This window comes from Loxodonta africana, chromosome 16, assembly GCF_030014295.1.
Source record: "Loxodonta africana isolate mLoxAfr1 chromosome 16, mLoxAfr1.hap2, whole genome shotgun sequence".
Taxonomy (NCBI): Eukaryota; Metazoa; Chordata; class Mammalia; order Proboscidea; family Elephantidae; genus Loxodonta; species Loxodonta africana.
Window position 1 is genome coordinate 76,513,209 of NC_087357.1, and position 13,004 is coordinate 76,526,212.

Sequence of the window (13,004 nt, forward strand, 5' to 3'; positions counted from 1 at the left end):
ATGCTAGGTAGAGGTGCCTACATGACCAGCCCCCAATAAAACCCTTGGGCACTGGGTATCTAACGGGTTCCCTGGTAAACAACCTCACACCATTGTCACAATTTGATGCTGGAGAATTTAACAGAGTCCAGGAGAGGACTCCTGGACACTTGCGCCAGCTCTCCCCTGGACCTCGCCCCGAGCCTCCCCCCCTCTGCTGCCCCTGCTCTGCATCCTGCCACCACATTAAACCTCAGGCGTGACTACAACTACGTGCAAAGTCCTGCGGGTCCTCCTAACGCCTCAGGGGACTGGTGCTGGGGACCCCAACGGAAGTCCCTCCTATGTTGTAGGTGTTGGTGACCCTGAACAGGACTGATAAAGACTATGAACCTTTATGGACCTTTTATCCTAGTGTGAGGAGACAGGTAGGTATGTAGGTAGGTAGATGAATGGACCAAATAAATAAATAATAAAATAGCATAAAATAATGTCAAAGCATGGAAAGGACTACCAAGAAAATTAACGACAGAATAGGAGAACAGGCTAGAGAGAGACTTCTGAGCAGCAGGTGGAAGGCTGTGCGAGGGGCTAAGGCCTGTGGAGGCCTCTCTAAGAAGGCGGTTCCTGAGCTAAGACACAAATGCTGAGGAGCAGCAGCCAGGAACACACCAGGCAGAGAGGGGAGTAAATGCAAAGGCCCTGAGGCAGCAACAAACTGATGCGGTCTAGGGACAAAGCAAAGGGCAAGGCAGTGATGAGCCAACTGTCCGAGCGGGAGGGGGTACTAAAGAAGATGGAGAAGTGGGCCCATCACGCTTCAAGGCTCACAGTGGGGATTGTACCCTGGGATGGAAACCACAGGGGGGTTAGCCAGAAAGCCTTATAATCTCACTGACAGGTTGGGTCTACCAAACATTCAGAGAACAGCCTGCACCAAAAAAACAAAACAAAACAAAAAAAACCCAAACTTGTTGCTATCAAGTCAATTCCAACTCATAGCAACCCTATAGGACAGGGTAGAACTGCCTCATAGGGTTTCCAAGGAGCGCCTGGTGGATTCCAACTGCTGATCTTTCGGGTAGCAGCTGTACCTCTTAACCACTATGCCACCAGGGAGTACTACTCAAACTATTTAGAACATAGAAAAGGAAGGAATACTTCCCAATTCATTCTATGAAGCCAGCATAATCCTAATACCAAAGCCAGGCAAAAACACCACAAAAAAGGAAAATTACAGACCAAAATCGCTCATGAATATAGATGCAAAAATTCTCAACAAAACTCTAGCCAAGAGAATTCCGCATCGTATCAAAAAAATAATACACCATGACCAGAGGATTTATGCCAGGTATGCAAGGACAGTTCAACATTAGAAAAATCAATCAATGTAATCCACCCCATAAATAAAACAAAAGAAAAGAATCACATGATCATCTCAATCCATGCAGAAACAGAATTTGATAAAATTCAACACTCATTCCTGACAAAAACTCTCAATAAAATAGGTATAGAACAGAAATCTCTCAACATAATAAAGGGCATCTATGCAAAACCAACAGCCAACATTGTCATCAACAGCGAGAGGCTGGAAACAGTCCCCCCAAGAACAGGAACAAGGGTGACCTTTATCACCACTTCTATATAGCACTGTGCTAGAAGTCCTAGTTAGAGCAATAAGGCAAGAAAAATAAATCAAGTGCATCCAAATTAATGAGAAAGAAGCAAAAGTATCCCTATTTGTGGATAATATGATACTATACATAAGAACCCAAAGGACTCCACAAGAAAATTTTGGGAAAAAATAGAAAGATTCAACAGAGTAGCATAATATAAGATAAAATACAAAAATCAGTTGGATTCCTATACACCAATAAAGAAAATTATGAAAAGGAAATCAGGAAAACAATGCCATTTATAAAAAGCCACTAAAAAAATACAATACTTATGAATAAATCTAACCAGGGACAGAAAAGATCTATACAAAGAAAACTACAAAACACTGTAGCAAGAAACCAAACAAGACCTACATAAATGGAAAAGCATATGATGCTCATGGATAGGTGGACTCAATATTATGAAAATGTCAATTCCACCTAAAGCAATCTACAAATACAATGTAATCCAGATCGAACTACCAACAGCATTCTTTAATGAGATGGGAAAACTAATCATTAACTTTATATGGAAAGGAAAGAGGCCCCGGATAAGTAAAACCCTACTGAAGAAGAAGAATAAAGTAGGAGAACTTGCACTACCAGACCTCAGAACCTACTATACCGCTAAGGTCGTCAAAACATCCTGGTAGTGCTGGTATAATGGCAGACACATTCACCAAAGGGACAGAATCAAGAATCCAGACGTAAATCCATCCGCCCATGGACATCTCACCTTTGAGAAAGACCTAAGTCCATTAAATGGGGAAAAGACAGTCTTTTTAACAAATGGTGCTAGCAAGACTGGATGCCCATCTGTAAAAAAATGAAACAGGACCTATACCTCACATCATACACAAAAACTAATTCAAAATGGATCAAAGACGTAAATATAAAACTAAAAACTATGAAGACCATAGAAGAAAAAATACGGTCAACACTAGAGACCCTAATACACGGCATTAACAGAATACAAACCATAACAATACACAAACACCGGAAGATAAACTAGATAACTGGGGTCTTCTAAAAATTAAACATTTATGCTCATCGAAAGACTTCACCAAAAGAGTAAGAAGAAAACCTACAGAATGGGAAAAAAATTTTGGCTATGACAAATCCAACAAAGGTCTACTCTCTCAAATCTACAGGAAAATCCAACACCTCTCCAAGAAATAACGCAAAAAACAAAGAGCAGACTAGGGCGGACCTGAATACAGTGGTGGCCCACATGACCAACAGACAGTAGTTAACAAATCCAGCAAAAATCCATGGCCCGACCTAAATGGTGAAATCCTTGAGAATAACGTGGGCAGGAGCCATCGGTGACACTCTGCAGGCAACCAAGAATAAGCTATTGTCACTACCTACCCCTAGGACTAAGCAGGAAGCCCAACATTTGATTGGCTTATTTGGATTTTGGAGAACGCATATTCCACATCTGGGAATCCTGCTGACCCCCATTCATAAAACCACTTGGAAGAAAACTTTTCAAGAGGGGGCCAGGGCAATATGTCTGAACTTCAGAAAACAGTCTCACTCTCCCTGCCTTGAGGCCCTTATGATCCACATTCAGACATGATTTTGGAGATGTTTGCCACACGTGCTTACGAAAACTGGAGCTTACGGCAAAAACCTGAGAATGCCACCCTACAGCGACCACTGGGACTCTGGACTAGAAAATTTCCAGATGCTACAGCAGGACACATGCCATCTGTAAAGCAATTACTTACCTGCTGTTGGGCGTTGCCTGAAACTGCCTCGTTGAGAGAGGACATAAAATCATCATGAGACATGAGATACCCATAGTATCTTGGATAATATCAGAGAAACACCCTGATAAGGAAGGTGGTGTCCAAGATAGTTCCATAATAAAATGGAAGTGGTTCATACAAGAATAAGTTACTGGGGGAATGCAGGGAGGTACCCATTGTACCCACGAGAGGGAGCCTCTTTTCCTATAGGTCCTACCCTGGAACCATCTAAGAGACTGTCAAAGTCCACTGCTACATGGACAGTGCCCTGTGAACAACTTTCTGCTGACCACCAGAAGGCTCCTTGGCTCACGGTTGGCAGTTCCAGGGTACAGGGACAACATGTGTTGTGGAAAGCTGCTGTACAGTAAGACCAGCAGATGGAAAGACTCTTGATTGAAGAAGGTAAGAACAGTCAGCTCAATGGGCTGAACTGCACGCTGTCTTCCTAGAGGTAATGGAAGAACTGCGCAATGGCGAGAGCCCATATGTTTGGATTTTTACCAATTCATGGGCAGCGACCAATGGCTTGACTACAAGGTCAGGCAAATGGGCGATGGAAAACTGGACTATTAAGGGGACACTCAGGTGGGGCATGGACCTACAGAAAGCGCTCTGGGAATTCAGACAGCACATTAGAGCAGGACATGTCAACGCCCATCAGAAGAACCCCCTTCCTAGATCTGAAGACGACTGGAATCAGCAACTGTGCTGTTGGTACGTTCACTTGAGATAGTCAATCGGGTCCATGAAACTGAGTCCACATGGGGAGCTGCAGCAATGCAGAAATGGGCTGAATCTAGACACATCCCCCTTGCACCCTCTAGGCACAAAATGCCGATAAGGACTGCTCCATCCGCCAGCAAGAAAGACAAGATGGCACATTCTCCAGGTGGCGGTGACCTCTAAGCGATGACTCCCCCTTCCCCTTTTCTGGCCCATCCCTGGTAACCACTAATAATCTTTGGTCTCTATACATTTGCCTTTTCTAGATAAATCATATAAGTGGGATCATACAATATTTGTCCTTTAGTGACTTACTTCACTCGGCATAACGTTTTGAAGGTTCATCCATGTTGTAGCATGTACCAGGACTTCATGTCTCTTTATGGCGGAGTAACATTCCACTCTATGATAGACCAAGGTGAGCTTTTTCTGTGGGGTGGACTTAGAAGTGGACTGGCTATGTCTTGGGGTATGCACTTTTTCACATTTACTAGATAGTATCAAAAAGGTTATATCAATTTACACCCCCTCCCCCAGCTGTGGAGAGGAGTTCTGAGGGTCACTGTTGCCAACACATCCTCACCAAGTTTTCACATGGTCAGACTGACTAAACTATCACCAATGCATTTTTTTAATAAACCCAAATTCCTGATTACTAGGAAACTGAGCAATTTTTCATATGTTTATTGGTTATACACACTTTTCAAATCATTTCCTTTACGGTTTGTGGTTTGGCTCTTTAAGAAATTCCTTCGTACCTTGAGATTATAAAAATACACACTTACTGTTTTTTCTGAAAATATTCAGGTTTTACCCTTCCGTTTAACTCTTTAATTGATTTGGAATATATTTTTGGGTATAGTATGAAATGGAGATGTAACATTTTTCTTTTCCTTATATCACCTGACCAGTAAGAACTGGGCCATGAGTCCGTGACAAACTGAGACATGTGCCTTTGTTCAAGCACAGTGAGAAACGGGGGGTACCAAGGCTTCACCTGAGGCACTGACCCACTGAAAGGTGAGAAGGAAGGGGCCTACCCGTGACCACACGCTGAGCCGATGGCGGAAGATAAACAGCCCTCCTGACTTCTGAGTCGGTCGATGGCTCCTAACCAAGGCTGGAATAAGTCTAGCATCTACACTGGATTGCCCTTATTCATGAACAATATTTCAAAAACTCAAATAATAATTACTTCAATGTTTTACTCACTAAACATCACCTAAGCCAGGTGAGAATCCCACTGGCTCCAAATAAGTGGAGCCTGGTTTGCCATAAGGAAGCCCTGGTGGCACAGTGGTGAAAGCACTAGGCTGCTAACCGAAAAGTCAGCAGTTCAAACCTACCGGCCACTCTGCAGGAGAAGGACGTGACGGTCTGCTTCCGTAAAGATTACAGCCTTGGAAATCCTATGGGGCAATTCTACTCTGTCCTATAGGGTCGTTATGAGTCCCAATCCACTACATAAGCAACATGTTTGGTTTGGGGTTTTTTGTTTTTGGGTTTGCCGCAGGGCGAAGGGTCAGCTGTCATTCCTGGCGTCGGGCACAAGGTGGCAGCCCTGAGTAGACCAGCCAAATGCTCTCCTCTAGTTCTCCTGCCCTTCCAAGCTTCCTTAAGAGACAAATCTTTTTTTTCTTTTATATTATTTTTTCTCCTTTAGATTATTTTATCCTTTAGATTTTTCCTTTATATTATTTTTTCTCCTTTATATTACTTTTTTCCTCTTTTTTTACTATGCTTTAGGTGAAAGTTTACAGCTCAAGTTTGTTTCTCAAACAAAAATTTTTATATATATTGTTACATGGCACTAGCTGCCATCCCTCTAACATGACAGCTCACTCCTCCTTTCCACCCCGGATGTCCTGTGTCCATTCAACCACCCCTGTCCCCTTCTGCCTTCTCCTCTCGCCTCCGGACAGGAGTTGCCCATCTAGTCTCATGTATCTACTCGGCCTATGAAGCAGTATCATTTTGTCTTATAGTCCAGTCTATTCTTTGTCTGAAGAGTTGGCCCTGGGAATGGTTTTTCTAGTACTGGACTAACAGACAGTCTTCTGGGCTTTCTTCAGGCTCAGTCAGACCATCAAGTCTGCTAAGAGAAAAAGCATTTTAAAGGCATCTTGAACTGGCAGCAAAAAACTCACTCTGGCCTGTTACCCAGCAGAGCCCACCTTCACTAGTCCACAACAGAATCTGGAGTCTATGCCAGGGCTTGGTATCTCTTCACGGGAAATAGCACCCAGTATGCCCCAACCTTGAGGAGCTTAGATCTAGCCCTACGTGATACCCCAGGGACAATTCAGGGCCAAGCAAACAAGGCTGCTGGGATGGCCAGGCGAAACCCCAGAACAGACCCGGGCATCCTCTCTGATGCTCAATCCAGCTTTGATAAGTGTTTCTTGGAGGTGGGGAGGGGGCCTGGGGAAGATCTTCCACTGCCCTGCACTGTTCCTGCCACAGTTACTCCACACACCACTCACCCCACAGCAGAAAACCCTACAAGGAGGTCTTGCCGACTCTGAGCTGAAACCCACTTCCGGGTAACTTCTAACCTCTCTTTCTCATCCTAGCCCTGGAATCAATAGAATAATTCTTTTCCACAGGACAGCATCCAGATACTCAAATTGGTGCTCAAATGCCCCTAAACACTTGCAACTTTTCTCTACGCACTGAGCTTAGATCAGGTCTGTGCTATGTCATTGATAGTCTCTGCGGAAATGTGGGGAAATCAGGACCTTAGCTAACGCCAGAGAACGTGAAAAACCATCCTACCTTCTTGTGGTGTGCCGTCGAGTCAATCCCGACTGCTAGGGACCCTACAGGACAGAAGAGAACTGCCCCATAGGGTTTCCAAGGAACGGCTGGTGGATTCGAACTGCCGATCTTTCGGTTTGCAGCCGAGCTCTCAACCACTTCGCCACCAGGGTCTAGGTGACTGTGTTCCGAGCAGGCAGGTGCATAAATATATACGCACACAGGTAAGGACACGTAGTCACACAGGTAAGGATACGTACCCAAGGAGGTAAGGACACGTACTCGCATAGGTAATGACACACACCCACATAGGTAAAGACACGTACACACATACGAATGGGCACGTACACAGGTGCGTACAGTGACGTACACATACGTAGACACGTACGCATGTGCACGTACACAGTACGCACGGACACGGATGGACAGACGGACGGACACGTACACACGCTCATTTAGCATTCCAACCTGAGGCAAATGTGAGTCTAAATCAGGGCAAACGTTTAAGTTGGGTCCAGAATTCTAAAAGAGAAAAGTAAACGTCGCCACCGCCAGCAGGCAGCAGCAGTCTTCGAAGCCGATGGCGAGGAGGGGCTGGAAGGGGCCACGCAGGAGGCAAGCCCAGGGCCTGGTTCCGGCCACACAGCACTGCTGCCTCCTCCACGGCGGCCGCCGAGGACTGCCCGGGTCCGTGCCCGGGATCGGCTCTGCGCCCGGGATCGGCTCTGCGCCCGGGAACCGCGTCTGCGCCCGGGAACCGCGTCTGCGCCCGGGAACCGCGTCTGCGCCCGGGATCGGCCAGAAACGCTGTTCTGTGTGGGTTTCCCTGGTGAGGGAGGCCCTTCAGAGGAGAAACCCCTTAGCTTCCTTCCTTCCTCCGTTCTTCCTTCCCTCCCTCTGTTCTTTCCTTCCTTCCTTCAGATCCCTGAAAGGGCATTAACCTGGGCTACCCGGGAAAAGAAAGTCGACCTTCATGAATTACAGGGGTAGGGCAAAAAAGGAGAGTGAAGCTTCTGGAGCATAAATTTCTCAAATAAATGGGCAGAACCTGTAAAAAAGAGATGCGCATGGTGGTGGCCCCAGCAATTTTACCTCAAAAAGCGAACAAGCTTATGCACAAAAGAGCATAAGGACATAGGTAAGCACGCACTGAGAAACTGTAACACGAAAAAGGTCCACAGCCAAGACCCTCGACACACACAGAAGGGAGTGAGAATATTATTGACAACCAGACTATGGAACACTTTGTTGGATCTCCTGAATCCACAGGAAACGTCAGGAGACCCCTGGGTAACAAAGACCAGGTCCAGAAAATAAAAATAGAAGTTTACATGTGTATTAAACATGGCAAGGAAAACCCACCTACAAGGTGCTATCCCAAGTGGTTAACACAGAACTTGGTCACCCCTAGGGAGTAAGTCTGGGGCTGAGGTGGGGATTAGGACTTCATTATTATTTGATGTTTTTTTTTCCTTTTCCACCAAAGAACATGTGTTATCTTAGTAAAGACAAGACAGGCAAACATCCTCTACTGTGCTGGCCAAGCATACCTGGCAGTCTCTGCCCATGATCTCTTGGGCATTCCAGGAGGTAGGGCCCAGAGGAATCTGAGATAGAACTGACAGGCTGTGACCCCTCCCCAACCTCCCCCCACCCCAGAGGGCAAAGCACTCTGAAGTGGGAGGGGACCGAGCCTCGGGTCCACGGTGCCCCTGCCCCTCAGGGCTGCTCATTTCCTCTGGGATAAATCATACAGGGAGCAGGAGGGCCCCACAAATCCCTCAAGTAAACACCCAAGCCAAACAGCACCATTTACCCAGCAAGGGCCTCTTCACATTAACAAGGCATGGGAGGAACCAGGCAACAAAACCAGCCTTGTCTTGGGAGTTAGACCTTTGCCCTCAGGCCTGGTGGGAAGCAAACCTGGTCACTATACTCCCCCCCACCCCGTCCCCATCCCCACTCCTACCCTGCCCACTGCTTCTGCTGCTGCTAACCTACTACTGCCTGAACTTCCCAAAGTCAGGGCACCTAGGCCCTGACCTGGTAAAGGTGAGGAGAAGACAGAGGCCTGAGAGAGCAGGCTACCCTGGGCAGCTCAGGGACCCCTCCCCTGTGGCAGCAGGGGCCTCCTCTCTGTGAGGTCTCAAGGTGGCACTCCCTAAGAGGCTCCAGTCCAGCTGAACAGACCTGGGAACCTCAGTGGCCCTCCCCTCTAAGGGTTAGCCCCAGAAAAAGGAAGGAGATGCAAGGAATCTGGGCAGGGGGGAGAACCTTCCCACTTCATTTGTGGGGTCAACAGAAGGGAATGAGCAAGAGAAGGGGGATGGGAGCTGATTATCTCAGTCTGACTGCTTGTAACAGCCTTCTAAATCCTAAGGAAACTTTATGCCTCATGAGGGCAGATCTGTTTTTAGGAGGAGATAACTAGAATTTTGTTGTTGTTGTTGAGATATAAATCACCATACAATTTACCCTTTTAAAGTGTTCAGTCAGTGGTTTTTAGTACATTCACACCACCACTATCTAACTCCAGAGCGTTTTCATCACCCCAAAAGGAAACTGTACCCATCAAGCAGTTACCCCAGCTCCTCGCAACCACCACTCGAGTGCTCTCTGTCTCTATGGACTTGCCTATTCTGGGTATTTCATATAAATGAAATCATCTAATATGTGGCCCTTTGTGTCTGGTTTCTTTCACTTAGCATATTGTTTTCAAGGTTCCCCCACATCGTAGCATGTACCAGGACTCCATTCCTTTTTATGGCTGAGTAATATTGTATGGATATACCACACATTATATATCCATTCATCTGTTCGTGAACACTTGGGATCTTTCTACTTTTTGGCTATTATAAATAATGCTGCCCTGAACATCTGTGAACCACTTTTTGTGTAAACATGTTTTCATCTCTCTCTAGGAGAATTGCTGGGTCATAGAGTAATTCTCTGTTAAACTTTTTGAGGACCTGCCAAACTGTGTTCCAAAGTAGCTATGCCATTTTACACTCCCATCAGCAATATCTGAGGGTTCCAATTTCTCCACCTCCTGCATGAGGGCAGATTTTAGTCCAGATTTGATAGGACTGGAATAATAATAATAATAACAAACACAGACTGAGTGCTTCATACATCCCAGACGCGTTATCTGCAACATCTCATTTCACCTCCACAACAGTCGTGAGGTAAGTTCTGCTACGCTGGGAGAGCCCTCCTCTGCTGATTTGTAGCACTACTGTGGGAGGTCCCTTGGATTCCAGTAACTGGAACTGCTAGCGCATTTGAAATTATGAATCTTTCAAAGAAGAATCAAATCCAGACTGAAGCCCAAAGCAAAAGGTGATGTGAGTCAATTAGACCAGTGTGAAAAAACGTCAGCAGGCAGATGGCCACCAACACAAAGGTGGGCCAAGGGAGGAGACAGAGTGGCACCGCCCACCCTCAGATGGCTGCGCCCACTCGAGCCCCAGTGCTGAGGAGTGGCCAAATCTTCAGCAGGGTTCAGCTACTGCCTCTCTAGCTGCCTCCATCAACACGTGGTTTCAAACTGAGTCCCTAAGCAGCAGGGGCAGGGCTGGCCCTGGTTGGCCCCGGCGGCTCCATCCTTACCTGCTTCACACACTGGACTCTGCAAAGGGTTTCTTTTGCAGTTAAAATATTCTGCCTCTGAAAAGTTGAGAACCCACAGGCCTAAGTGGCTGCAATAGGGAGCTCGGTGCGCCCACAGGAGGAAGGGTCCTCTGCAGGGCATGTGATGGATGCAGGGTGGTACTTCCCACCTATTAGTACAGCCTGTCTGCCGGGTATCTCACTTTGTCCTTCAACAATGCTGTCAGAGGGATGGGGAAGGAAGGCCCAGAGTGTTGAAGCAGCTTCTCGGAGATCAGGCAGTACCAGCTCTGAGTCTGACATGACGACCTTGCAGGGTCTAGGGCATTCCCCGCTGCACACGGGGCCTCTGCCCCCAAAGGCACTCCTGCTGGCCTCGCCCACACTAGCCTCCCCCTCCAGGAGCCTCTTCCATTACCAAGAGTCAGTTAAGGCCTACAGATAAATGCCAGCCCTGCCTAGCTTCCTCCAAGTCTGATCTCAACCAACCAAGTCCCCCAAATAGTGTGCCCATAAAAAAGACTTAAGATATCTCAAAGGATATTCATCTCTGGGTCCCTTGCTGAGCCTGCACCGGGTTTGCAAGTAAAACCATTGCCACTGAGGTGACTGCAACACGTGGTGACCCCATGTGTGCAGAGCAGGACTACTCCATTGGGTTTTTAAGGATGTGGCCTTTCAGAAGCAGATCAAAGCTCAGTATATACCAGAAAATGAAAATAGACAACAGAAGCAAATCTTTCACCAGAATGTAGTTTATAATGGGAAAATACTGAAAACAACCCAGAGGTCAGCCAATAGGAGACTGGCTAAATCAACTATGGTACTACCATGGACTGCCAGAAGGACAAACAAATCAGACTTAGAAGAAATACAGCCAGAATGCTCCTTAGAAGCAAGGAGACTTTGACTCACTTACTTTGAACTTGTCAACAGGAAAGACCAATTGCTGGAAAAGGATATCACGTTTGCTAGAGGGTCAGTGAAAATAAGGAAAATCCTCAATGAGATGGACTAACACAATAGCCTCAACAATGGGGTCAAATACATCAAGGATGACAGAGACAGTGCAGGATCGAGCAACGTTCTGTTATACGTAAGGTCGCTGTCATGGATTGATTATGTCCCCCAAAAAATATGTGTATCAATTTGGTCGGGCCATGATTCCCACTATTGTGTGGTTGTCCTCCATTTTGTGATTGTAATTTTATGTTGAGAGGATTAGGGTGGGATTGTAACACCACCCTTACTCAGGTCACCTCCATGATCCAAGGTAAAGGCAGTTTCCCTGGGGTGTGGCCTGCACCACCTTTTATTTCTCAAGAGATAACACGAAAGGGAAGCAACCAGAGAGTTGGGGGCCTCACACTATCAAGAAAGCAGCACGAGGAGCAGAGCGCATCCTTTGGACCCAGGGTCCCTGTGCCTGAGAAGTTCCTCAACCAGGGGAGGACTGAGGACTAGGACCCTCCTCCAGAACTGACAGAGAGAAAGCCTTCCCCCTGGAGCTGACACCCTGAATTTGGACTTGTAGCCTACCGGACTGTGAGAGAATAAACTTTTCTCTATTAAAGCCATCCACTTGTGGCGTTTCTGTTATAGCAGCACTAGATAACCAAGACAGACGCCATGAGTCAAAGCCAATCTGAGGGCAACCAACAGCAACTGCTAAGGAACACTGTGCTCTGCAGCAGTGAAAAACAATGAGGAAGACCATGTACTAGGCAGAAACAGATACATTACATATTAATCAAAAAAACAAAATAACTTTTTGAGTAACAAAATGTATGATTCCATTTTTGTAAAATAAGTAAGGCAAAAGGGGTTCTGTATGTACAGACAGAAGCCTCAGACCTTTCACTGGTAGTTCTCTAATAGTTATTTCTGTGAGAGAGGCTACAAGAAGAATTCTACTTTCTATTTCTTAAATTTCTATACTGTTTGATTCTTTTATTATTTGTTACAAAATATATATTAATTTTGCAATCAGAAAATAACAATAGTATAAAAACTAAAAGAAAGTCCCTCCCTTCCCCTTTCTGAAGTTTAACCATTAACGCCATTAGGTACAGCAGAGCACAGGGGAAGTGGCCCAGGGGGCACCAGGGTGTGCAAGGGATGAGGGGGCCTCCGCAGTGTGTGAGGGCCCTGAAGGATGAGAAGGGCTGGCATGGGGTTCCTCAAAAAGGTAAACACTGTTAATATATGATCCAAGAATTCCACTCCTGGGTATATATTATATACAAGAGAAATGAAAACGTATGTCCACACAAAAGCTTATGCACAAACAATCATGGCAGCATGATTTGTGATAGCCAAAAAGTGGGAACAACCCAAACGTCCATCAACTGGTAAGAGGTAAGCCACGTGTGGGGAAGGGCAGTGCACGGCAGATGGAGATGGGTATACAGGGAACTGATCAAGGAGGCAAGTGCGCTAATGACAACAGGACCCAGGATTCTCACTATCAGAGAAGGGAGTTACAAAAACGGAAAGGGGGACAGCTAGAATGAACCCTATTCAA

The 13,004-nt window shown here is 46.2% G+C and overlaps 1 protein-coding gene across 2 annotated transcripts in view; it reads right to left on the bottom strand.

Annotated features, from left to right (window-relative positions):
• DLG5 (discs large MAGUK scaffold protein 5) overlaps window positions 1-13,004 on the bottom strand; it is a 181,808-nt gene that overhangs the window by 65,497 nt on the left and 103,307 nt on the right. The window contains exon 1 of one of the 2 annotated variants that reach the window (XM_064269766.1): window positions 6,890-6,993. The exons of the other annotated variant lie outside the window; for it this stretch is intronic. The gene's annotated coding sequence lies outside the window, so the exon portion shown is untranslated. Of the gene's footprint in view, window positions 1-6,889; window positions 6,994-13,004 lie in introns of those variants that run through there. 2 annotated transcript variants of the gene reach the window in all.